The sequence below is a fragment of the Dromaius novaehollandiae genome, chromosome W (genome assembly GCF_036370855.1).
Source record: "Dromaius novaehollandiae isolate bDroNov1 chromosome W, bDroNov1.hap1, whole genome shotgun sequence".
NCBI classification, from domain to species: Eukaryota; Metazoa; Chordata; class Aves; order Casuariiformes; family Dromaiidae; genus Dromaius; species Dromaius novaehollandiae.
The window spans coordinates 38,702,741-38,730,080 of NC_088130.1; the positions used below are offsets into that span (position 1 = coordinate 38,702,741).

At 43.4% G+C, this 27,340-nt stretch overlaps 2 long non-coding RNA genes across 4 annotated transcripts in view; both read left to right on the plus strand.

Annotated features, from left to right (window-relative positions):
- The first annotated feature begins 1,118 nt into the window (after positions 1 to 1,118).
- The window catches only part of LOC112991972 (uncharacterized), a 45,219-nt gene continuing 18,997 nt past the window's right edge, over positions 1,119 to 27,340 (plus strand). Inside the window, exon 1 of the long non-coding RNA XR_003261395.2 lies at positions 1,119 to 1,222. This is a non-coding gene — a long non-coding RNA (uncharacterized LOC112991972). The remainder of the gene's footprint in view (positions 1,223 to 27,340) is intronic.
- Positions 6,749 to 9,637, plus strand: LOC112991984 (uncharacterized). Of its 3 annotated transcripts, XR_010385710.1 has the most exons (4): positions 6,749 to 7,379; positions 8,273 to 8,321; positions 8,415 to 8,544; positions 9,133 to 9,637. It is a non-coding gene; the product is annotated as an uncharacterized LOC112991984 (long non-coding RNA). The 3 variants fall into 3 exon arrangements; XR_010385709.1 differs by having other exon boundaries at positions 8,273 to 8,544; XR_003261409.2 differs by lacking the exon at positions 6,749 to 7,379 and having other exon boundaries at positions 7,513 to 8,544.

Sequence of the window (27,340 nt, forward strand, 5' to 3'; positions counted from 1 at the left end):
TTGTGACTAACGCAGCAAAGCTGATGACTTTTAGGCATCATTCTAATTTTGCAGATATATTTGTAATCCAATAGTCTCTTACTATTGTGAAATTGATTCCAAAATTCTGCACTTGTGCTACAAATTTAAATATATATGTAACTACATTTATTATGCTAACCCCAAATGTATTCCCTCCAGTTGCCAATGTCTTGGCAACTTCGCAGTAGTGGTCTCTCAGTTCCAAAATACTGTACAATGTGGTGATTTGGTTTAAAGAGAGAGTGGATTGAATAAGTCTGTGAAAATTATGATTTAATTATATTCTTCTCCCACACTTGAAGGGGATCATGGAAGGAAAGGAACAGGTCAGCTTATGTGAAAGCTTTTTTTTAAGGGGAAAAAAATAATGACAGTGTGTGTCTTTTACATCTGTATTTCATTTTGAATTTAATATATAATTCACAGTTCTAGGGAGAAAAATATTACAGGGTTTCATATTACAATTTGTCTTACTGAAGCAGCTGTTATTTTCATAAGGCATCCGTTTAGTTGCAAGCCCCCTTTTTAACAGTGACAACATGAACACTGGAATAACTGTGGTACATACAGCATCCTGGATGACTAGAAAGGAAGAGTTATGAAAAACAAATATACAACTCAAACATGATTTAATATGGATGTGCAGTATATGCACAAAGCAGGACTCTGTTGGGGGCTAGAGCTATTACAGTTAAATTAAGCAGGTGGTGACTTTTTATACTCGAAACTATTTTCATCTAGTTGGGTAAGGAAGTATTCTGTAGAGCAAAAGAGAAATCATTTTTATTATGTTTACAACTATTAACATATCTGTTTCCCATTAAAAGAAGCGCCATTTGCAGCTCCTTCAACTTCAAGCGAATTGAAAGTGTGCTAGAGCTGATAAGTAAAAACCTACTTTAAAATATATAAAAAGTGGTGCTAGGTTTTTGCTCTCAGACTGCTATGAATTTCCGTGTTTTGGAATTTCTCTTTACGTAAAGCACGGCGCAGGAGTGCGTATGTGAAGTGCATCTTTTCAGGGGCAACATTTAAAAGGCAGGCGTGCCTCATGGCTGCGCTGAGGAGCAGGAGTCTCGTTACGTGGGGGTTGCTGTGGTGTTTTTGTTTTTTTTTTTTTAATCCCAACAGAATGTTAAGTCTGAAAAACCAGAGTTTTAACCAGCTGGACAATGAACTGCTTCGAGTTACTCGGAAAGAAGTAAGTCTCCTCGACGGCGGCCAACTCCCCTCCGCCAGGGTCCTGCCCTGGCACCCGGCTGGCCGCGCAGCCCCGGGGGGGGGGGGGGGGGGGCGGACACGGCTCCCTGGGGGGGACACGGCCCCCCGGGGCCCTCGGTCCGTCCGGGGCGGCGGGAGGCGGCAGCGCGGGGCTCCCGGAGCGCGGCCCCCGCAGCCGGGGCTCTGCCGCTGCCGCTCCGGTGGCTGCGGGCCGACGGGGCGGCTCGGGGCGCTGCGGTGCTCTCGGGAAGCAGAGCGGCGCTGCCCCGGCCCCCTCCGCTCGCCTCCCCTCTCGCTCGGCTCGTTTTGCTGGTGTGCGTTTGATTTCGGCGTGGAGGATCGGTGCGCTTTCCTTTGAGAGGCCGGGCTGGACGTGCGCGCCCGTCCCGGCGGGGTCGGGGTCGGGGTCGGGGACGGGGACGGGGACGGGGACGGCACCCGCGGTCGTGGGGTCCCGCGCAGCGCGGCTCCCCCCTGCCCCTGCGCGCTGCGGCCAGCCGGGCTCGAGGGCAGAGCCTCGAGGGGACGGTCGGGCCGTGCCGCATTAGCGCTTCGGGTGGCTGGAAGCAAAAAGAAGAGGGCTGAGGTGGCGCCGCTGTGTGTCATCTCTCGCCTCCCCGCTCTGCTCGGGCCCTCGCGGCCGGGCCCCGGCCCCGGCCCCGGCGCCGCAGCGGCTGCTCTCGCTCGGGTTGCGGGAAACGGGCTGCAGCGCAGTACCCGGACCGGGGCCACGCCGCTCGCATCCTTTTGCGGGGTTAAAATAAAATAAAATAAAATAAAATAAAATATAAAATAAATAACCCCCGGGGCTGAACACCTCCGAGGCGAGCGGCGAGACGACGCGCCGGAGCCGGCAGGGGCGCCCCGGCGGGGAGAAGCGGCGAGCCCGGCGGGGCGGCCCGGGGCCGGGGACCGGGATGCGGGCCGGGGCCGGGGCCGGGCCCCGCGCTGCCCCGGGAGGCCGCTGGCAGGGCCGTGCCCCGCCGCGCCGGGCGCCCTCCTCGGCGGTGGGCTCGCCCGGGCGGTGGCCGTCTGTCCCGTCTGGAGGACAGACGGGACATGTCTCGGCTGCAAACAGTGTGAAAAACCTGCTTTTGTCACGCTCCAGCTCGGCGTGCGGACAAACGCGACGAGTCTTCAAAAACAGCGTAAACCAAGGAACGGGATCCCAGAGACAACTAAAAGGAATGATTTAAAAATCAGTTTTCCTCCTTTGCTTGGTAGAAGTCAGGTGGTTTTCGCACTTGTCGGCTGGGAAGTGTTTCAGGACCAATCAGACAATAATTACAAGTAGTTTGTCTTCACTTCTTTTTCACTTTAGGTATCATGTTCAGTTCAGTTTTCCACATGATCCCCTTGACAATTGCTTATTTGTTGTTTGTAATAACGACTGGAGCCTGAGAATAATTCGTCTACAACACAAATGCATTGCTATAAACTACTTTTTATGTTGGGCTGTAAAAGCTCTTTGCACTCCAATACACAGGCAATACAATGTGAAGCTTTTTTTTTTGTATAAAAATTATTCAAAATGATCGCTTCAATAAAAGTATTAATTTCCATGTTAGGTTATTTTTGTAATTAAATGATACTTGTATTAAGATCTTTTAATGGCAAAAGTAACTAATATTTTACTACTTCTCTAAATTTCATCTAAAGACACAGCTGATGAAATAATGGAAGAAAGCGAGTTTAATATAAAGCATGAATAATAAGTGATCAGAAAAAAAAAAGTGAAGGGAGATTTCATGATTTTGATGTCTCCTGGGAAGTGATTTTTTTCCCCAATATCACATATAAAACTGACTTTAAAAGATTTTCCTCCATATGGCTGTAAGATTAGTCATAACGATAATAAATAGTAATGATATCGTACATTAACTGTGGCAAATGAAATGAAACCTTCATAAAAAAAAAAAAGGAAAAAAGAGCAGGTAACTAAAGCACCACTTTTCTGGTCACCTCCTTCAGGAAATTCTCAGACTCTGCCGCTCATCCCTTCCCTCTCAAATATGTTAAGCAATTTAAAGGTTCAAATATTTGAGCAGAATGGTAAATACGGAGGCAGCTTTTATGTGGCATGTTTAATTACGCTTATTGCCGTACGGCCCAGGCAGGCTCCGCCACGCATGTGGGGCTTTGCTTTGTTCCAGGAAAGGGACCCCTTCCGCGGGGTGACACCGGCTGCAGCCACTTGGGGGGGGGGGCACACCATCCTCTCACCCCCCTCCCCCGAGCCTCAGCCCTGGGGATGCTAATTCCTGTATTTTCTGTGCCTCCCCACACCTGTCCTGCTCGTGTGCCCCCCAGCAGCGGTGCCAGGAGCCCCAGTGGCCCCGGCTGGTGCTCTCTACTTCGGTTTCCCTTTCCCCTGCTGGACGAAGTAAAGGCGCAGCTTTTTCCAGGTGGGGAAACTGAGGCAGGAGCTGGCAGGGCACATCACTGGGGCCATTGCCTGGCCTGTGGGAGAGCCAAGAACAGACTCCTAAATGCTTGCGACTCCTTCTCTCCTCACCTCTCCCTCCAGCCGTTTTGGTGTCCTCTCACCCCGCCACGCTGCCTGGCAGGGCTCGGTGTGCAGCCCTGGGGAGACAGACAGCCCTTTCTTACACACCGTTAGCCCCAAAACAGCAACGGGTGACCACGGCCGTAGACGTGTGCCCTCTCCTCCCCCGTTGCTCGGCTTCCTCGCAGGCCCAGCCGCGCTGACTGCAGCGGGGCCGGTGGGAGGTCCTGCAAACCCGGCTCTGGTAGTGCCCAGCTCAGTTCCCGGCTGTACCGGGGAAGGGGCGGATTTTGTGAGGTCTGGTCATTCCTGAGAGAACTGTGTGGCCCCTGGCAGCACTCTGAGCCATGCGCTGAAGTGTGTGTGACCCAGGCCTTGGTGTCAAAAGGGAACAGCAGAAAGGGGTCTCTCATCAGAATTTACCCCAAATCCCTCAAAAAAAATGGAGCTTAGGTTTCAGTGATTTAGCAGGTCATACCCAAACTGGTTCTGCTTATTCTTATTGGAGTCGAGTGGGGATTTGCTTTGTGAGATAGCTTTAAAATGGTAATTTATTTTCCCTAAGCATGCAGAGAGCCACAACAGGGTTCTTCTGCCTCGGTTTCATCAAACTTAGTAAGGCATCAGGCAGCACTCCTCTTTGCAAAGATGAAAGAATGATTTTATGGGTTAGAAAACTTCAGCTTGCTTTGTAGTAGTAGTAACATAAGCTAATAAAAAAAAGCCTGTTTGTGTTAGTGCCCCATTTTCAGGGGTCACATGAATACAAAGACGCCCATATCTTACTGAAATTTTGTTGAGCTTTATGTGGGAATTGGTCTTGAACTCCTAATGAAGGAGGGAAGCATGAGACTTGAGCCAGCTGCCAGTGCTTTCAAGAGCTGTGCTTATTCTGAGACCTTTCCAGCACCTTTCCAGATCTTTGGAGAGACATGGACATTTACATAGGATATATACAGCAATTATTATTATGCTTCATAAAAATTAAGAGAAAAAAACTCTGAGTGAGGAAAGAAACTATCTTCGATCTCTACTGTGAACTACTGGACTTCTGGACATGGTGGGGGTTAGAAGAGACAGTAGAGCTTTTTAACTATAAAAAATATAGACATCATGCATAGCTACTGCTGGAGTTGTAGACTAGCTATCACTGGCTGTTTTTAAAAACAATTTAGAGCAGCACCTATCAGCACAGGTTCAGGTATTCTTGTCTCTACAAAAAAGCCACTGAAATGGATAAGATGTCTCAAAGTGTCCCTTCCCTGTGTTTTTCCAATGATTTTTAACTGGTGATGCTCAAGGATACACTGCCTCCATCTCACATGGAAGTTGTTGTATGAATGAAGTGGTTTGGTTGGGTTACTTGGACCATATTTTTGCAATATGATCATCACCATAAAAGGATTATTCCCACTGATTATGGTAATTGTTTGTCAGGGATTAGGGCAACATTTGACAGTAAAAATTGCATTTTCACATTTTCAGTGATGCACAATTATCTTCATGGAAGCATAAAAGGGGTGAAGTGGAGGCCACCAGCTGAAACGTTAAGGCCATCACCCTGGTATTAAAGCCTGGTTAAGTTGATGTAATTCCCTAAATACATTTACTGGTCTCAAGGTAGCTGGGCTTTTTTTGTTTCCTCCACTGTTCCTGTAAGATGGCCATTCCAGAAGGTGATTTCTGCGATTATCTTCAAATTTCTAAGTCTATTCATGGCTGGTTTGTATTCGTTATCTTTTGTACAAAACATTTCTTTTCACTTTCATTGCTTTCTTCATGCCTTCTTTCCCCCTACTAGCATACATTTCCAGAGAGTAATCATGCTCTCTCACAGCGATGCTTTAGCAGGTCAAAAGGTCCAGTTGCTGATGCTCCGCTGGCCCGCTGCGTACCCCTCGCTTCTGGAGGCAGAGCGGTAGGTATGCTGGACAAACCAGCAGCAGCGGTAAAACAACTAACGTGTTTCTGTCTAATACATGCATAGCAGCTCTTCTGAAACTTGCACAGTTTTGAAGTCTATAATGGTGTAAGCCTCAGTATGACAGGCTTGACGCTCCATGATAGCTCTGCAGAAAATAGAATTAGATTTCAATGTTTTATGAAATTCAGTGTTTTAGAGTCCTTATATACCTGTGAGAGTACCTGAACCAGAGAGAAATAACATCACAGCATGAAAGAGAAGCTACTTCTTCAAATGAATTGGCATTTCAAGTCTGGATTTAAAGAGAGTAAACATGATGCTAGGGATTTTTAAACCATTGCTTCTAAGCTGCAGTAAACCATCAAGAAGGTTTTTCTTGTGGTGCCGCAGCAGTGAAATAATGACATCTCAAGGCCTGTGCACAGCATTAACAGGCAAGGAAAGTCCCAGAACTAGGTTGACTCAGCAGTACCTGACCAGACTGCGGGATGAGCTTAGGAAATATCATTGCCTTCAGGAATTAAATGTAGAGGTTCTTTTAGCTTGTGTAAAGTTCTCTGTGCCATTTGAAAAAGGTACTTGGAGAAAAGTAGGCTGTTTTTTTAATTTTAATGTTTTACTCATCTGTTTAAGTACGTCTCTAGTTTGCTTTGTAAAATGTGAACAGGCATCCCAAGTGAATAACATCTAAAAAAATTGAAATTTCTCTATTTACTCTAATATCAACTCAACAATGTGGATATCAATGCGTACGGGTTCATCTCTCCAGCAGCAAAACCCCTTACGGCAGTTATTAAAAACATGCCACTTTACGTTATCTTCTAAATGCACAACCTCTTTATTGTATTCTGATCCAACAGGATAAATGAGGAAGTGATATTCGAGTCTTGTTGCTTTTCAGCCTGCTTCCAGTTCTGATATCAAAACAGAGTATTTCCCCCAATACACAATTAACAACTGCAAGATGCTTTCCGTATGTGCGTGGCTCCTTTCTGCAATTTTCTGCAATTTTCTTCGTTATGTTACAGTTCAAGCGAGGGCCTGTAGGAGATGGCTACGGCGCGTTCCCCTCCACGCCTTCTGAAGCAGGTTTTTTTAAAGGCCGGGGGAAGAACCTTATGCGATGCCTCAGCAGGAGCCTGTTTGACTCCCCCCGTCCACGGCCGCGGGAAGCGGCCCTGGCGCCATGCCCCGATTACTGCACGCTGCCTCCTTCTTTGTGCACTCTCAGGCTTGACTGATGCTGCCAAGATCTCTGCCCTTGGAGGGTGGTTGATGCCAATTGTTTCAGATTAGTGGGCAGTGATACTTGCTGTCCCTGGGTGGTCCAGAAGAGATATAGATATATATCTGCACGGTTCAAAATCTTTTGCTCCCCATGTGAGCTTCACTGGCTCTTTCCCCTTTTCAGCTATCCATTGCACAGCTGGCAGGGGACAATATTCAATATGCTTTTGTCATTGCTGCCACCACCGGATTGAGAGGAGAAGGGATTATGGTTGGAAAGGGAAATGGATTAACCCAAGCCCCCACAAGGCCCAGAGAAATATCAAAGTGGTGGCAAAGAGGAGCAGGAACCAGCGCTACCATGGTGTCAACAACCATGATTTTTTTTTCTCAGCTTTCAGTATTCCTGGCCCTTGTTCTTGCTCTGCTAAGGACATCAGAGAGATGTCTTCCCTTCTGACATTGCTTGCTCTCTATGCTGTGAGTCTGACCTTTTTTTCCTTTCAGCTCTATCTTCTTCCTGGCCAGGCCAGTTTATTTCTCCTCTTATCTGCTCAGAGATTTCTAATCCGTAAAAGCTCTTTGCCACATTTGACTTTTTGCTTCAAATCTCATCTCTCCTTTTTTTCCTTGTTTGCTGCCTCTACATTTCTCTTATTTTGCTTGGGATTTTACTAATTCCCTGGAAGAAGGCTTGACAGTGTCCGAAAAGAGCTCTCTGCCTGTTATCGCCCTCTTTTTGTTTTATTGCTCTCTCTCTGCTTTTTTTACTTCTGCTGTACTTTGAGATTTCCAAAGTTCTCCCTAGTTCAAATCCTTTGACTTGTGCATTTGGCCCCCTGGTCATGTCTTCTTTCTTCATCCTGTCTCCTCTTAATGCTTTCTCCATCTCATACCCATCCCTTTTTTGGTGGGGGTCTCTACATGCTCCTGTCCCAGGTCTCCTAATGGATGAGCAGAGTTCATTTCTCTCTCTGTCACATTGTCATCCACCCTTGCTTTGTCTCCAAGCTCATTGATCCAGTTGCATAGTCTCAATATTCTGACTTCTTCCTTCTGACCACTTCTACAGGACCTTCTGGTCTGAATTTGAAATATTTCCTCTGTACTGAAATTGTCCTCACAAGCCACTATCACTTTACAAAATGCTGCACATGCTGCAGTTCTTTTTCTCTGACACCACTGGTCATTTCTACAGATTATCTCTTTATTAGGTTTTCATGATCTTGAATCAGATTCTGAACTAACCAGAAATGTAGCCTTGCTGTCCTCTTACTTTGTTACCATTCCTTCTACTTGCTAACCGCTTATCCATATCAGCATATATATATATTTTGTATTGAGAGATGAATATATTTTGTTTTATTTTACAGTGTCCATGCATGAAGTGAAGTGTTGGAAGGTGGCTCTGACTTGGCCACTGTATGTATTATTGCAGCCCATTAAACCTGTCTTTGTTAAGGTGTCTTTCTGTAGGTTTACATCAATATACATTTCAATACCTTCTCTCACCAGTCCCATCTTGCAGCTTGGTTTGACTGCAGAAGATTGTGTGAGAATGGATGCTGCTGCTTTTCATTATATCAGAGGAGAGGACCCTGAGCCCAAAACCTTTCTATCTTTTCCAGCTGTATCTGTTGGTCAAGTAAGAGATTTTTATCTTTTCCTTCAACTCTTGCTTTTCTACATTAGAAAGCGAATTTCACAGCTATCATATAATGACCTTTCCAATTGTGTTCAAATATGCATGAGGGTGTGGCACTAGGGTGGGATTTTTGAAGCAGTCTTAGTGGTTGTTACCTATTTTCTGCTGATTTGAATGAAATATATTTATCTGAAGTACTTTTGAAAATCTGAGCTGTGGTGCTGAGATTTTTTACTGCAGTTGTGGGGCAAGGAGAGTTCAGAAACCAAGTGTTAATGCTGATTTATAATTCTGCATTTGCCACTCTAGCTCCTCAAAGTAGATTGCTGGCTCAGAAAAGTGATTTCTAAAGTTCACAAGCTAAATACAACAGCTCATAATATCAAAATGATATTCTTATTAGAAAATCTCATTCCATTCTTCTTATTAGAAATTATTGTCTGTCTTGCTTCAGTTTTTACATATGATCTTTATGAAAACTGGTTGCATATATCCAAAGTATTGGAGTGTGCGTGACATGAGCAATGTTCCTCTCACATATGGTTGTATCCCTAAAGCCCGGGTCTCAGCTAGATGTGTGCTTTTCAGGGCACATGCCATGCTTCACTTTTAAGAAAAATGCGGACGTTGTTGCCCTTCAGCAGTGTGGACTTGACTCATGGCAGGCCACCATGCCGGTTCCTGCCATCGGACGCTTCTCTGCCGCATGGCCGTCACCTCCTCCTGGGACGTGGCACAGCCTGCAGGCAACGTGGTCCTGAAAGGGCCCTGGCTGTGCCAGACAGGAAGCTACTCTTTCTCCAGTGGCCTGATTGTGACAGGGCAGTGGTGCAACAGCTTCCTTTCCTGCCTTTCCTAAATACACTACTCAGCATCGCAGATCATACTGCCTTGTTTCAAGCCCTGTGTCTCTAGCAATGACTAGCACAAAAGAGAGCGCTTAGCAGTGTGGAGACCTGGATTTTCACCAGCTACTTTGGATGTTGCTACCTGTTGAGCTTCAGCCTCACAAGCTGCTAAACCCACCTGAGGATCTGGGTGGATGAGCCCCTGCCTGGGGCACCCTTCTGCCAGCTGTAGCTGCTATACGAGCCAGCCAGTTTGCAACTGGTTTGAGTAGCTCTGCTCCTGTGATCATTGTGCAGATCCATCCCTGAAGCTGAAGAGCGCTGGGGGGGTCACTCAGTGTCTCTGATTTGCTTCAGGATATCAGTTAGATGTTTTCTTTCACATACACTAACTCAGAAGTGGTCCAGTATTGGGATATGTGAATAATAAGAGAGGACAGTAGAACAACCTCTGTCCTACTCCTATTCTTTTATGTTGTGTTTATTTTTTCTTCTTTTTTGGGGGGGTGTGGGGGAGAGACATAACTAGGTAGATTCCCATAATTAGAATGGGAATCTAATCCTTGGTTTTGACCTGTACAGCTGAATTCTTTCTCAGCTTAAACCTCTGAAACTGTGCTTTCACTGTTCATGACATGAGCAGAGCCCTTCACATAGATTATTGCTTTGTAGTCACTGTTGGGCCATCTGTTATCCCATATCTTCTACTGCTTTTGAAAAACGTAATAAACTCACCACAGGAGATCTGCACTGTGTATCTTTACATATATTTTCCCCCTACGTTTTCTAGGGTTTTTTTAAGCCTATTTCACAGGATCTGGTATTACTGCAATGCTGGCTCAGTTGTGACGCTAACATATGCTTCTTAAATGGAGGAACAATGTGTGCAATCCTGACAGCAAAGGGATTGGAAATTTTCAGGAACTGATGAATAGCTTTATGAAACCATCTTTCCAGCTGAAATGAAAGAGCAAATTCTGCGTGCACACCTTGTGTAGTCAGATGGATGCATGCAAGTATTTAGGCTCTTCTCTGTAGGGCACTCATGCTGAGTGAGTGTGACATATTCCAATAATCGAAATGCTATAATTGCTTACTTCAGAAAGGCTATGTTCAGATTGCTTATGAACATGCACAGCATGTATTTTGTTGCTAGGTAAGCTTGTAGTTGACTTTTACAGGGAGAAAGCAGAGGTTTCAGAATCGTAAGTCAAATACGCTCACGTTTCTGTACTGGAACTCTCCATTTTGAACCTGCCTGTGGTCTGTGTGAGGTGCTGTATTTTTTTTTTCTCCTTGTGAACCCAAAGCCAAAAGCTGAAGTGTATTCTTGTTTATGCATTATTGGCCAATATTGTAGATTTCCGGGTTCAAAAAGCTGATCTGGTCCCTGCTCCCACGGCTATAGTTAGCTCCTGGTAGCAGTGTAAGTACAGCTCTGCTACAGCTGGGGGGAACCTCTGGCACCACGCACAGGTTGGCAGCAGGTCGTGGATGGCTGGATAAGGCAGGAGAGGAGGATGGAGGGTGTCTTGGTACACGAACGCTTCCTGTCTCTCTCAGCTCTGTTCTGTCCGATCGTGTTCACAGACTCCTGCTGGAGTGGTGGGGCCATAAATCAGCTCTGTCTGCAATATATGTATTTGCCCAGTACGGTGGATGGGGAACTGACCTCCTGTAAGTTCATCTCGGCGTGTGACTGAGGGCTTGTGTGGAAGAGAAAGCTAGGCTTTCTTAGCTTGGTATAATTGGCTTTGGGGCCAGTTGTGTCAATGCCACATTCGCAATTATGATAGGCCTATTTGTGGGTTAAGGAGGGAGAAGAGAAAGTTGTCTTATACTCCTCTCACTGCACATCCATATTATGACACGTCCTAATTTTAGGGCATGTCCTCAGCTTAGTGTAATTGGCTTTGGAGCCAATAGAGTTAATGAGGCATTCACAATTGGGATAGGATAATTGGAATTCATTTTACACTCCTCTCATTAAACACCATGTTCAGGCGTGTCCTAGTGTGGGCTTTTATAGGGAGATGAGTGGTCATTTCCACCTGTGTGCTGCAGTCGCCAAAATGCAGTATTTTTCTGGAAGATCATGCTATAGAGCTTATTTCACAGGAAGTTGTGGTCAGGAAAAAAAGCTCTTCCCCCACAACGTGCCACCAGCTTGCTGACATTGATAGGGGAGTTACGTAAAGGAGGATGAGTGAGGAGGTGAGTGAGCAGCATACAAGAGAGGGGACGACTTCCCTGTACAATTAGCGTAGGAGTTTTGTTCTTCTTTGTACCAGAAGAAAATTGTGATCCTCTGTCTAACAAGAAAAAAGTACAGGGAGGATCTGTCCTGTGGAGTGCACCTCAGAAACTTTTTCCCAAGCACCACACAGGCTTTGATTAATTTTCAGACAGTAGAAATCCTTTACCTTGCGCCTAAGGTTTCTTTGAAGAAGAACATTAAGTACTGGAGCTTGGCTACAAACATGGTAAATGCTTCACAGATGCCAGAGATTTAACTGACTCACACAGTTGCACTGCAGACCATGGATATTTAAGGAAATAGAAAGTAGTCAACATACTGTAAGAGAATTACATCCTTTTATTTCAGCTGCCCTGAATAACATCTTTCTTGCAAAGAACAAGTCAAGCACTTCGCAGACAAGGAACGTAACAGATGAGTATAATAGGAGTTAAAAAGAAATCTCTTTACTTTTAAAGTGATCAGATTTGGATCTGGAAGTCATTGAGAGATGAAAAGTATGCACCCCATGATACCATTTTTACAAATGCTCTTCTCAGAGTAGAAAGGCACTTTAAACTATAGAAAAAAAAGGTCCTGGAAATCAAGCAACACAAATCCCATTTTCTGTTAAAACTTCGGCTTGTAATTCTACTATCTTATTGCAAATTTAATGTTGGAAGATAATTTGAGTTCTTAATAAAAGTATTTTAAAATTAAAAAATAATTTGATTTTCTGTACTCCAGGCTATAATTTGATGTTCTATATTCTAGAAAATGTTTTCAAATTACCTTTTATCTGATGAATAGAAAGATTAAGCCAATCTTGGAGAAAAGATAGTAAGTAATACACCAAGGGATTAAAAAATAGATGTTTTCGTTGTCTGTCTATTTTTGGTTAGTGCCCCAGAATTATGTGATATAAATTGTCTAAACTGCCAGTACTGGGATTCTGCTTTGAGATAGAGGTTTATAGCACTGCCGTTCCAGGGGAAGATGTGGGAGAGGAATGTGACTCTAAGGATTTGTCTTTACTATGAAACAAACGCTTTTTCTTTTCTTTCTTTTTTTAACTTTGGGGTGACTAAGAAGAAGAATAATTAAAAGAGTTACAAAGAAATAAAGAGGACATGCTCTGCAGTGGGAAGGCAGGCCCACAGTCACAGCTCTGGATCTACTGCCGTCTTGTGCCAGTGAGCGGGCAGCAGTTTAAGGATCTCAGTGTAGAGTATAGCTCTCCCCATGCATCAAGACAGCCACCGCTTCAGGATGCTTCGGAGCCAGTTTTTAAATTCTTCCTGCCCATCCCTCATCATCTACACAGGCTGGTCTCCCTCCGTAACACAGCTGACGGGTATCTGACATACACAAGGGAAAAGGGCCATAAGGCAAAAGGATAGTCTTGTCTAATATGAATGAGTACGGCCAATATTGCCAAATACCCCACTATGTGTGAGTTAAGAAATAAAATGCCAAGTAAATATAATCTGAGTAAGGCCTGTGTATCAGGATTTATTTCTGTTTTCATTTTTCAATAATTTTTTGTTATGTTTCAATTTTTCAATTTTTCAATTATAATCTTATGATCCTTACTTGGGTTCAGTCTTACGGAGGTGAAGTATGATGGTGATGATTCGCAACAGCAGAGAAAAACAATAGTAATGCCTACTTTTGCAGTGCTTTCTTGTCCCTGTATTTCAAAGCACTTGTCAAGCATGTACATGTCTTTGCAGCCACTTTACTGATGATATCCGTAGGCTTTAGTCAACTTAATTCCATTTATATAGCAGCACTGATTTTCTTCAGCTGAGGACCTGGCAGTATTTAAAGGCTGGCTGGAAACATTAAGTAACTAAAGTTGTATGGGAGAGGGAGGGCGGGGGGAATGCAGAGGATGGCAATGAGGGTGATCCGTTCTGGAAAGCATGAGCGAGGAGGAAAGGCAGGAGGAACTGAGGATTAGCTTAGTTTAGTGAAGAGATGACTGAGAGGAAACTGATAACCTTCTCCAAATGCGCCAAGAGCAGCTAGAAAAGGGAAAGGAATAAACTCTCCTTTCTGTCTGCTGTGAATTAGATGGGAATTATGAGTTCATATTACAACAAAGGTGACTGAGGTTAAACATCAGGAAAAGCTAATGAACAGTAGGGAGAGTTAAGCACTAGAGTCTGTGTTTTGTCTTGGTAAGCTCTAAAATATCAATTGTTCATGATTTTCAAGAGCAAGTTATGAAAACGTAACAGGAAAGAAGCAGATGTAGTCAGTTCTGCCTTGTACAGGCAGTGTTGATCACAGCATATCCTGAGATCCTTACAGCCCTGATTTTTAAAACTTGTAGCTATGAAGAATCCTTTTTTGTAAGTAAATTCAGTTCTCTTTGTGGGAATCCAACAAGTTTTGACAATTCAATATTTGTAAAAGCACCCTGTCTTACAGAGCCAATAAACCAAGCCAAACTCATGGTCACTTTGAAATTCATTCTCTACTAATTATAAAATGTAATTTTACTCTTCAGTTCTGGGGGGTTTTGCAAACCATTCAGGACTTGCCTTTAGAATTTATGATGTCACCAGGATCCATCAACAAAAATGCAACCTTTATTCATATTCATTTTTACAGAATATAAAATCCACCAACAATTTGAAAAGATGGATGTGGAAAGTATCACCAATAAAATGAGCTCTTCCTATAACTCAGCCATCGAGGTGTGAGCAGCACTGCTACATTGGTAATGTTGGAGCCAGGGTCAACTGGAGTAGCACTGCAAGCAGGCTGGTTGTGCCTCCATGGACACCGCACACAGGAGTGCTGCTGGGGCTGCTGAAGGACGTGTACGCAACACTACATAGAAAGGTTAAAAGAGTATGTGATGTGTATGGCAGTCCGTTTATTTTAAGAAACACTGCAGTTTACTGATACTCTTAACACAGAAACGTGGGCATAAGTTTCTTTTTAAATAATATCAGAAAGATGATACCTTTCAGCCTCCCCTCTCTGATCCTTGAAGAATCCTAGCTAGCTGAGTACCCAGCAGAACTATCCTTACATTTTTCTGAGAAGTGATGTATCTCTAACATTAAAAATGCAGTCCATTTTGTACAGTCACGGTGCCTGTGTCAGAACCTAACCTATTAGTGGAACATGGCGCTCATTAATAATGTTCTTAATGTTCTTTTACTGTCCAGAGCTAGAAAAGACGAGCAGGTAAGTCTTTCCTCCGTCAGGATAAATGTCTGCGAGTGCTCTTACTTGCAAAGATCAGTCAATATAATCCTTCCTCCAAACCCCCAGAGAAGATGTGCTCTTTTGTACCTATACACCAGGTCTGAGAAAAAGGAACATGGCATTTGGGTTCATTGTTCGTCTGATGAATAAATTTGTATTTCTCCCCTACCTAGTAATTGTTTTAGGATAACAGGAGCACAGTGCTCAGGTCTGAGGAACTTCACCTTATCATCTTGAGCAGGATATGCAAGGAAAGTCTGCCTTTATGAGTGAATTCCCCCACTCTCTCCCCCTACCCCCCGGCTGTTTCTCACTGAAGATCCATTATTAATCCTATAGAAAGGGTTATTCATGCCCAAGTGACATCAATCATTCAGCGCACACAATACCTGACTGTAAATTATGACATTATCTATGAACAGGAGAACGATGATAATAACAACAACAATAATAAAGCTTGAGGCACAACACCAGTAGGCCGAGAGCCTCCACTAGACCTGTCAGATTTGTTTTTAACATGAAAGGGTTGTTTTTTTCCATTCCGGGCCCATACATCATTGGAGCTGTCACGCGTTTCTGTAGGACCAGTTGACATGGCTCTGAACAGCAGCTGCTCAATGGCTTTGGAGAGCTGGGCTCGAGAAAGAGTTGCTGGGGTACAGGAGCCGCAAGCATCCTCCCGCCGGCTGACATCCCGGCGTGCTGTCCCGCCGCTGCCCTCGCTAAGTCACAACAAGGAGTAAACTGCTGTCACTGAGATGAAAGGCCCCCTTCCTCTGATCTCTCCACTACAAAATTACTTCAGTGCCACACTGTATTTTATGTCAATACCTATTTTATTTTTCAAAATTGAAAAAGATATAAGTACATTGTTCCCTGAATTCCTGATGCTCTGGGTAACCTAGCAACTCCTTATGCTACGCAGCGTACAGCGGAGTGCTATCATGCAACACATTCATACTAACAAGCGAGCAATGCAGCATTTCACTTGCAGATGATTTAGCTAAACTCATAGTCTTTCTCTCCCTTTAATTTGAGAAATAATAAAGTTCCCTCCCATGCCTGCTCTGCATCACCATCCTCAAACATATGCATGAAAAAAAAGAGAATAAAAGATCAGTAATGATTTTCATTCCCTTTCTTTTGGAGAGCCCTAATTGTCCGAGGGCTCTCTGTTTTCACCGAAGCTGAATTCTGGAAGCTATTTGCATGGGATTTGTAGCCTACAGCATGCTGCAAATTGATAATCACTGGAAACACGAAGATATATTCAGAAGCACATTTTCGCATCATGCAGAATTTGCAAGTTCAAAATGTACCTGTGGAAACAGCCTCTAGGAAAGGGGTTTTAACAAAAGGACAGCTCTCCAGGATCAGGTGGCCCAAACCACACTGATGCGAGCCCAGGTCATCCAACAGCACAGGGGACAACCTCTGCTTTTTCTCCCCTGGCAAGCAGTAGCCTTGCTGCAGGTGTGCAAGGCCAGTAAACGTCAGGGGCAGGAGAGACTGGCAGGAACCTGGGGAGGGCAATAATGACTTTCGTGCCAATTGGTAAAGAAAAGGGCTGGAGAGGAGAAATGAAACACCGTTAGGGACTGGTGGTACCATTAATCTTTCACAAGGAGCATTTTGGTGGAGATGTCCAGTGGTTCTTCCAGTGACACAAGTTATTGTGACACTTCTCTAATCTTACTGTTAGTCCAAGCAGAACTAAAAGTAGCCTCACAGATGCTTCAAATTAAAACCGCCAACAAATCAGGCCATGCTGGTGCTGTGAATGCTACTGGCAAGGCTACTTTGGCCAGAGTCCAGAGCTTTGGAGAAGATCTTGTAGCACTGTATTATCTGAGGAGGCTTTTACACAGGGGAATCATCTAAGACAGATTTATGAAGCACGGTAAAGCAATCTTGTCCAAAGAGATAACTAAGAATATTTTATTCTATTTTCATACTTAACAAACCATCTGTGTGGTTCTTTTTTTTTTCTTTCTTTTTTTTTTTTTCTTGATTCAGTGGCGTTGGATGTTTTTGTTTACTTCATTTGATCTCATTCCTTTAATATAAAGTAAAATTAAATATCTCCTCCTTCCCCCCCCACCCCAAAGAAAGAGGGAAAAACAACCCCCCCCTCCACCAAAATCCCAGTAAAAAGACCACCACACTCAGGTCATTGTCTGGTGAAACACTAGAAGTTTCAGTGAATTCCTCCAGCACTTTGGAAGCTGAAACAATCCTTTGAATAGCCATGCTGTGTTTATTCAGACTAAAAAGACCTAGGATGTGGTGGGAGAAGAGAGCATTTCATTGTTGATGTGTTTTCCTAGATGTCAACATTGTACAGGGAAAGGAAACATTTTCCTCTCTGGTGGCTTTTGTTGGCAATGCTACTCCTACAAATCTCTTTTTACAGATTCACAACAGTAGTATAATGTTATATGCACTGTCTTAGCCATACAGAATTAATCTAAGTTTACTAATATGAAGGTAAAACATAGCTGCCCATAGCTGCTCTTTATTTATTCTAGCAGTATGAAAAGGCCCTTAAGTCGCAAATAAGCAAATTACATTCACATCCTTTTTACACTGGCAAAATTGGTTAAGCGACTTTGTTTAAAAGAATCGGTATAAATAGCTCTTTTCTCCCCATCTCATGTTCACTATTCAAACTCACAAGTTTTACACATTTTTTCCCAAAGCCTGTGCACATTTTGATAATAAAAGTTCAGTAAATAAGCATCTCCCAGCTTGATTTCTCAATGTCTGTGATTTGTGCTGAATAACAAATGACCCATTTCATTAAGCCTGTTGCCACTGACCGACTGACAAGATGGTAAATATTATTGCTAATGCAGCATACCATGGTGATACTAGGAGGGCAACAATGCTGAAAAGCATGAATACAATGTACAGTCTGTCTGGTACATGGCCAAAGGGTAAGCTTAGTCCTGAAATCAACCACGTTCGAAAAAGGAAGAAAAAAGAAAAAGAGGAATGCATTTGGCTTTGCAAGATCCTGAGTATTTTAGGAGGTGGCAGTCCTCGTGCTAGTTCTTTCAGGCAAGTTCGAAATCCGAAGTAGCACATGATAAGAAAAGAAACATTTGTGTTTTTGTATCAAAGTATCACAAAAGTACAAATAGGAGTAGAGCCTGGACCACCCATGGGGCGCGCGCTCTTGTTGGAGCGCCCGTCGCCTGACCTGTGCACTAGCGGGTTTCTGTTGCTGAGGCAATGGGGAGCAGCCCAAGGCACACGCGCTCTCTCAAGCCGCAAGTCTCCTGGAGGCTAGTGCTTTATCAAACCCCGTTTCTGCCTTTTTGGAAAAGGAAGGACTTAATTGAATTCTTTTTATCATATGACAGTTGTGCAAGGCAAATAACGGTGGGAATTAGGTTGAATAAACACCTCAACCAATGTGGACCCATTGTAAGATGTTGCTCTGTCAAGCCCCTAATAATTGTAAGATGTTGCTCTGTCAAGCCCCTAATATTGCAATTATTTTCTGATGTGGCAGAGTCTCTTTGGGAGGGCAGTAATAGCAAAACGTAGCCAGAGCAACACGAATGCCTGTGAAATCAGCTAGGGAGCATGACTGAAACAGAAGAGCTAAACTTTAATTTGGATAGCAGAGCTGGAGTCAGGCAAAACGTTGACAGTTTTGGTTATAGTCACAATTGTGGCAAAGTAGACATCCTAGGGATGATGTATAATTGATGGTGCTTTCTTCGACGATGAAAGTACAGTGCTGTATCAGTACCCAGCATAGCCAGGATATAAAATAAGCGTTGTGCACACTACCAGCCCTGTAATTGCTGAGGCCCACTTTGGCCCTTGTCCAGTGGGGACAGCTGGGAGGGCTATTCACAGCCTTTGTAGAAGCTAACAAATAGCCCAAGCGCAGCATCGCCCACTCCCCACGCTCAAAGAGGGCCTTTCTTCTGCTGCTGAGATGCCCCCGGATGCCTCTTCTCCGTGGCCTCCGAGGGGAGCGCAGGCCGAGCAAAGAGGAGGGAGTCTTGGCCTGGCTCCGTGGCTTTGTGGTGAAAAGGTCCTACAGGGGGACTGTAATTTGGGCTCCCCCCCAGAGGGACCTCTGGAGAATGTATAGATTTGACATTGTGATGAGAAAAAAACCTGTGTAAAATAAAAACAGGCAGAAGAAAACAAAAACACAACGATGCGTTGCGCTACATTTGGTCTAAAACAAAACCTTTTTGCCCAGTTGAGCATTTCTGTTAGAATAACAGCTCCAGACAGGCGAGGGAGGCCCACAGAGAGAAACACGCAGCCAAACAACGCCTGTTTTGCACTCCCTAGAAAGAAAAGGTCACAGGTTTTCAGAAACATTTGTAAAATTTTAGGAGGTGGTCATGTTTTCAGTATGCCCTTCATCCTCCGAGGTATGTCCGGGGTCCCGTGGTGGCTCCGCTCATGGCGTCCCTGTATTATGGGTTAAGGGATGCTGTGTGGAGGGAGCAGTTGGCAGGAAGGCTCAGTGACACCACAGCGTGCGGCAGCACCTCCGGTTACAAGCAGCGCGGCACCTTGCCTCGAGGAGCCGCAAACTTGGAACCCGCTCTAAAAGCGAGAGCATTAGCAAGGGGCTCTTCTCAAGCCCTGGGGAGCTCACGGCGCGGGATCGCTGCCCACCTGCGGCCTCGGGAAAGCCGCCTGCCGCTGCACCAGCGGGGCCGTGCTGCCGGTGGTGCTGGCGCTTGGCTGAGGCCCGGGCACCCCGCGGGCGGCTGGGCGCAGGGGCAGATGGCATGGGGAGGCGCGTGGGGCACGAGGGTCCCCGGCGTCCGGGGAGGCAGTGCGTGCTTCTGCCCAGGAGGCAGAGGGCGGCTTGGCAAAACCCAGAGCTTCTGGCTCAACGGCAAACCAAAATATGCTCGGGGAGGAGGGAGAGACTGTGGAGACCAAACAACAATAGAAGCTTTTTAAGTTATTTAGTAACACAGCAAAGGAAAGAAACCCTGTTTTGGGAAAGCCTGTGTTTGTAACTCAATTGCAATGCTAATTTTCTTTCGTGCTATGTTTTCTTTAGATTATTCATGCAAATAGTCATCCTAAGTGGAAAGCTGAAAGTTTCATTTTTGAACTACAGAAACTAAATGTTTCTATGGCATTGAGGTACTCTGCCTTTTCTCATGTCCTGGCTGAAACCATTTTCAGTCTGCCATTCCAGTTTCCAGTGAATTCACAACTCACCCTTTCTACTTTTTTTATCTTACTCTAGATTGAAAATAATGGCAAACCTATGGAGATGTGCCCGGAAAGGCTGTGCAGGTTATGACAGAGGAAAGCTGCGCGCGGCTGGTACAGCTTTGCTGCAGTAAATATACTGTAGATTGCAAGACAAGGAACTCTGACAGGCAGGAGAAAAGTTGCTGGGCTCTGAAGGAGGCATTCAGGGCAGGCACATGAATGAGTTATGACTCAAAGAGCAGGAAGGATGTGCTTGGCTTATTATCACCTCGGAAAGGCACTTCTTCCAAAAGCTCCCTCAATCAGAGGAAGCACTCGCTGAAGAAAGGGCAAACGGCAGCTATAGTCTGAAAAGATAATGCAGCCGCGATTTCTGCTCTCCCTTTGGCTCGGTCCCTTTGTGCCCCCGCGGGGAGCTCGGCGCAGGTGCCAGGGAGCCGCCGGGAAGCCTCTCCGAGGTTAGCAGCAGCGGGCTGCGCTTGCACCTGGCCAACGGATGGTGCCGGGCTGTGCCGGCTGAAGTGAAGCAACCGAGGATAAACCCTGGCCGCTGCCTTGGACGAGGTAGCGACATCTTTGCAAGGAGTCCTCGCGAGCATTGTGTTGCGCAGCCCTTCTTCTCCCAGTGAGCCCTTTATCAGGGAGAGGATTTTCAGGGCCAGAAGGCAAATCACTTCAGTGGCTGCGCAGAATATTCACTTTCTTTCCTCTCATTACCACTGAATACCTACTTTCTCTGTGGTTTGTAAAAGGCTTTATAAATAACTCTCCAACATTTTATTTCTCATCAGATGTTACTTTAGGAAGAGAGGAAAGTATTCCTTGGAAATGCAAATTTCAAAGCAGGGCCTAATCTTTCCTTTTTTCCCCTTTTCTTTTCCTTTCTTTGACCACTTGGCAAAATGCAGTCAAAACAATCTTAGGGAGAGAAGCAGTCAGGACCTCTTTTTGAAACTTGTGGTAGGAAGATCCTGCTGAGTGCCTGACAGGTAGGCACATCTTCCTTCAACCTATTAATGTGTTTGAGATGAGGACAGTAACCTGATCTGTGTTTCTGTGCCCTCAAATTTGGATAGTGAGTTCCCCGATGCTGGGTAATGAGCCGGAGCAGGGGAGACTTCTCCGACTGCCGTTACCCTACACACCACGGTTTTTACAGTTAAAAGCAAAGAGAAATAAAGAATTTTTCCTCCAAAAGGGCCATTCTTCTTCCTGCCAGATTCAGGCATTAGTCACGATGATCCACATATCCATAACCTATGGTCTCAGTTACGAGGTGTATTTAATCTATGTGTATGCTTTCTAATTTTGAAATGTATACGAAAGCTAACAGTGTAAAATGGTGGCAGGTCTGGGGAGACACAGAAGATCCCTTCTGTTGAAAAGAAGAAATACACTTTTTTAACAAAGCCACTATTTTTCTGTCTGCACAAGCACTAACTGGTACCTTACGTAGGAAATAATGTATGGCGCAGTTACTTTTGCAATTTGGCTGTCTGGTTTTGAACATTCTTCTTACTAGAAATAGAAATCTTGAAAAATTCCCACACCGTTTAGTATGCCTGCAAAACTGTATCAATATCCAGCATGTATAATCTTTTCTCCGTGCATGAAACTAGGGTAAATTGTAAGACAAATACCCATGTGTATCCTGGAAAGTGGATATATACAAAGTTTTGCAGGCAGATGTGCTAGATCAGATGCTGACAACTGAATCTTGGGTATTAAAATAATGGATCTGTTATTTGGTAACTCAGCTGTAGTTTTCTTATCTTTCACGGCATTTTACAATGTGAAGCAGAACTGACTGTGCACCAGAGTTTAACACAAGCTTACACCAAAACATCAATATTTACTGTAGCTTGTGTTAGCATACATGTCTGAGCGAATATTCAGGGTAGTCATCATTTTGTCATGGGGGCTTAGCTGATATGGAGGAATTCTTTTCCTAAGAAAGAAAATATGGACAAAAAAGAAAGTAAGAGGTCTAGTTATTTGCGTGGGGGCCAATCCCCAAACAATTCGGGCTGTCACTCTGAAACATCAATAACTCTCTCGTACTCTCTGTGTACCTCTTAGATAACATCTAATGGAAAGCATTTGTGTCATGAAGAGCTTGAAAACTGTATGATTAGAGTATGAAGGATTTACAAAATAACATTTGCAACACAATTCATGCTAATTAAACTGGGTTCTATATTAACTTTTTCAAAAAATGGGGTGTGTAGTTACGCCATACACTTTTCACTAAGAAACACGAAGCACTTCTTTGCTCGCTAGCAGAGAGCCACTGACTGTTTTTCACCCAAGAGGTAACAAAGATGAGTATTAAGCCCCGGTTGAGGTTTCCGGATTATTTCATACCATTTAAAATTCATTCCCTTCATGGTTTCTTTTCTTGTCTCTTTAGATCATCTCCCATTCACCAGTGGTGCCTACTGACAGTGAAGCCACCTGTTCCCAAAATTAAAGTGAAGCATGGCAACAAGTACGGGTCAGGTCAGCGGGCGTAGCGCCAGTGCGGCATCATGGCATGCGTGTCTCTCTCTTGATGTAGGCTCTGGATTACGGCCGCTTCATATACAGCTAACCTCTGTGCAATCCAGGCAGTGCCGTATGGGATTCCTGTGTATTACTAGTCAGAATCACATGCTCCTAGGAAATATTCTTATAAGACAAGGGATATACAGTGCTGCAGAACTGTAGCCTTCCCCAGTAATACACTTAAGATTTTATAGTGAGACTGCAGGATTTGAGCCTGCAAGTGCTGAGATGTGACAGATTCACTTCAAAAATAGGCATATTTACATGTGCTTTTTATATCAAGTTTTAGCACCCAGTTTTCTACAAAGTAATTCCAAAATAACTCATTTCTTTTCCCCTTCTTCAAATCCCTTTCCTTCCTGCTCCTGTCTCTCCCTGTTTCTTATATTCCTAAAAATATGCATCATTTTAATAATTTTGTCTGACTTTGTTTTAAGTATATATGCTTTTCTTTCATATATTCTTTTCTGAATGTCCTCTCTTTCTTCTCTCTTTCCTTTCAATGATTTCTCATAGTCTGATATTGTCCCTGTGTACACCTGTATTTATTTTTGTCACCTACTTCCTCTCCTTCTTTCTCAGATTTTTCTTTCTCTGTAGTTTTCAATCTCTCTCTCCTCAGCCCTTATGTCTACTTCTCCATTTTCATTTTTTTTCACTCTGTGCTTTTCAAACATCTCTTCTTTCTCCTAATCCTCACTTCAGTTCTGTTGCTCTTACTCATCTAATTCTAGCTCTTCTCTTTACCTCTACAACTTCCTCCTTTCTGATTTTTTTCGTATTCTTTTGACTCTTCTCACACGTACTACACTTTGAGACAAAGCAGTATCTGAGAAATGAATGTATCTGAGCACATCTGCAAACAACATTTTATTCAACTTTCTCAAAGAGCCAGTTTCTCAGGGAGATCAATATTTGTGGTGCACTCTTCAAATTCATGTTTGAAGCTTTAGACGTTATGCAGAAAGTCTCCATTTTTCACAGTACCAATGGAGCTCAGGTCCTTGCATCATTGCCTTTTTCTTTCTTCAGGATTACTAAACTTTTACATTTTGCAAGTAGCCATTATCCAAGTAAATGACAGTTGTTTGAATCCTATCCTGCTTCTCTACCACCATTGCCTGCTTCATCTCTGCATGATTTTTTTGTACTGGCAATCCAGTTTTCACATGTAATTAGTGCAAACTACTTATCACAACCAACTTAGCAGGACTGGGAGAATTAGTATGTTTTTCTCCCATCATAAATGATGTCTTTCTATTTTATTTCCAATGCATATAATAAACACAAGCAGCTGTATATTCAGTCATACTAGATTATTCTCCTGTTCTACACTTTTTTCCTTCCCTTTAATGAGAAAGATTCTTTCCTGACTGCAACTGTGCAGTCCTATTGAATTTGGCGATATGTTTCAATAAAGTTGTTTGGCTGTAAAGGAGAACTGAACCCAGCTCAGTATTATTATGCTGCATTATGTTCCTCCTGTCCTGAGTTGTATATCCCTTCCATAGACCCTTTGATTTTCTTCTTCAAGTCCTGTTGGTTCTGCTCAGCCTCCTTCCCTTGCCAGCCTGTAAATCCCTCACTCCCGGCTCCATTTTGCCATGTCCCATCCTAAACAAAGACAGAGTGCAACCTCTTGGGAGACTTGAATTGCAGGAAAATTTTCACTTCCTTCCTCAAGTCAGAATGAAGCAAAACAAATCCAAATGAAAAATACTTCATTTGCATGAACCTCACCTTCTTCACAGATACCAAATTATAAAATGTCCTGCAGGCTACAGACCCACAGATAAATATTTATTTCTACCACAGCGTTGGGCGGGATGCAATCGATCAGCTCAACAAGGGAGGGAGGCTACATCTGTAGCTTCTTCCTGTGTACAGAGCGAGATGGATTCACTGGCTGAGGTTCCTGCTATGTGCAAGTTAGTCTAAAACTAAACTAGTCCTAAGGGCCCTTTTTGGTCAACGAAGAGAAATAAGTTCCCGTTGGGACCGCATCCTGAAGGCAGCTGCTGAAGATAAGTGAAATCTGCTGTCCAGCGGAAGGAGCTGTTTTACCCCACGGCTTAAGGAAGATACCCGCAGAGGCCAATTTTCAGATGCCTGAACTTAGCTGAGGTGAATCCTAGGTAGAGGGTCTAATGTTGAACTGGTCACCTTCCAAATCATCCATCGCTGTGATAGGTTCACATATTTGAAGTATTGTTATTTTATCTTCTTCTGTTACTGAATAATTACTTTGGGGTTTTGCATGAAAGTGCCTGGTACCAGAACCCTTCAGGTGTTACGTAGTTTTCTCTTGAATGATAGGGCAGTGGACATGGACGATGGAGAAGCCTTCCCCTCCCAGACCACTCTCGTCCTCCATTCCACGAAGAAACGTGGCCTCAGCCTCCGACAAACCTTGCAGATCTTTATGTTCCTTAGTTAGGCTTCCACAGCCTGCACAGGCTTCCCTGTGCTTAGGAAGAGCTTTCCCAAGCAATAATGTAGTAATCCTGCCGTTATCCCTCCTATTACCCAAGCCCAACCTTTTCACAGCTCTACTTCACCCAATCATTTTATCCACCGTGGATTTGGGGAAATAAAGCAGATCGCTGAGGAGCTCTGTTGTTATAGAGCAGTTGTTCATACTGGAGAGTGTGGCATGCTCTTCCGTTGCACAGCCTTCGCATTGAAAGTGATAGTATAAAGCAGCAAACTGCGCTAATTTGAACTATGCTGTTTAAGCAGCTTCCAATTTTCTTAAATCTTTTTACTCTGTCTGCTTAAACATGCAATACACAGTCTTTATATTAGGAGAAAAATGTTCAAAGGTGCAGATATATTGAAATACATATTACTAGAATGTATACTGTATTTAGCAGATTTTAAAATAGTTTTCAGTAATTTGTAGAATGGGATACAGAATGTCAGAAACAATGCAGTGTGGAAGTAACGTATATTGGAATTGCAATATTTTTCTTCAACAGGACATAGCATGAAAGTGTGCAGCAATTTGGACTTTTATGTTCAATTATCGATCAGTGATTAGAGGTGGTCAAAATGAAAACTTATATTTAAAAAATATTTTAAAGTTATTTTAATTTTAAAAAATGTATTTCTTAATTCTTCTCTTCTTTCTCCTTTTTCCAAATACATTTATTGCATCAACATTGTAATTTTGGTAGCGAAAATTTTAGTAACCAGTAAGGAAAATGACTCTGACACTCTTATATCCCATTTGCTTGCAGGGAGTCACTTACTCAGTGTCAGGAGGGTCAGTTCACAGAGTGAGCAAGCCTCAGGTACTGGTGATAATTTTGCTGTCTGCCTATCTTTGTATCAATGAGGAAGTGCTACAAATGCAGCCAGTTTAGCTGAAATTTTATTTCACTGTTTAGTTTCAGATTGCCACCTGAACTTAAGTCCATACTTGCTTGCCCATCTCAGTAGTATCTGGCTCTGTTTCAGTGACATTCAAAGTGGACCTGATTTTAAAAAAAAGGCCAAAATATTGTCAATAGTAAAAGAAAATAAAAAAGGCAACAATTGCAAGCTGGAAGGTGTCAAGCGTTGAAAGGTGTCAGCTGGTGCTACACCTCTCTGAAAAAGCAGTATCAAAAGCAAAGCCTGTGATAGCTGGTTTTGAATCTTTTATTGATTTTTCATTTTAATTCTGGATTTTTGTTGAAATATTTCACAAATCAGAAATATCTTTGAATGTCACTCGCCAAGGATTAATATTTTTAGGAAGACCACACAATTTTGCTGTAACTGAAGGCCAGTTCCTCACCAGTGCTGATGACAACAAGATTCTGCAGATTCGCTAAGCCTCTGCTCTTCAGAAATGGATGAAATCTTTAGAGGTGGGAAAACTACTTATCTGAAGTTCTTTTGGCTCTAAGGAAGTCATTTTGCAGGATTCTCATTCAAATATCCTGATTGCCTCGGTACACGGAGGTTATTGTTTTGGATGCTTTTCTCCTATGCCCTGGTTTTTGCTTTTCTCTGAGTCACAGTTGCTGGTCACCTCAAATTAACTTTTCTTTTAAAAACAATTTTAGATGTATCCCACTCAAAAGAAACTGATTATAACTTTCAAAAACAACATCACATTTTCATTTTCTTTTCTCCAAACCGAACACCTTCAGCAAGGACTGTACAAGGTGTTAACTGACCGACCTTCCACTTGAATTAAGGGCATGTCTACCCAACACACTGCAAGTATCTACCCCTGTTTTAATTTAGAGTTGTAAGTCAGACCTTCATCTTCCTAAATGATAAGAATCTATTGCTGTGTTATGTTTCAGGAAATGAATGCCAAATGTTAAGAGTTTGAGTGTAAGTGATCTTTTCAGCACAAAAGTTTTGGCATTGATTTTCACAGAAGCAGGATTTTACCTCTGCTTTTTAAGGAGGTAATTAATACAGCTTCCATCCACCTTGCTAGGAAGTCAGTATTACTGGAAATCAGTTCATATATTAAGATGTTTAAAGTTCGATAGTTAATTTATTTCCTGTATTTGTATGATCTTTCGGTTTGCTTCTCAAACTACTGATAAAACTTTTGTACCAGCTGATGCTGGCATGATACAAATCTCATCCAGCCTTTAGTAAGAATCTAATGTCTAAACAAATCAGACATATCTAGGAGGCAAGCCCCTTCCAACGCAGAGATATAAAGCCACATGAGAAGGCATAAACTTTCTTTTTCAAATTGTTGAAGCTGTGTCATTCTCTCTCT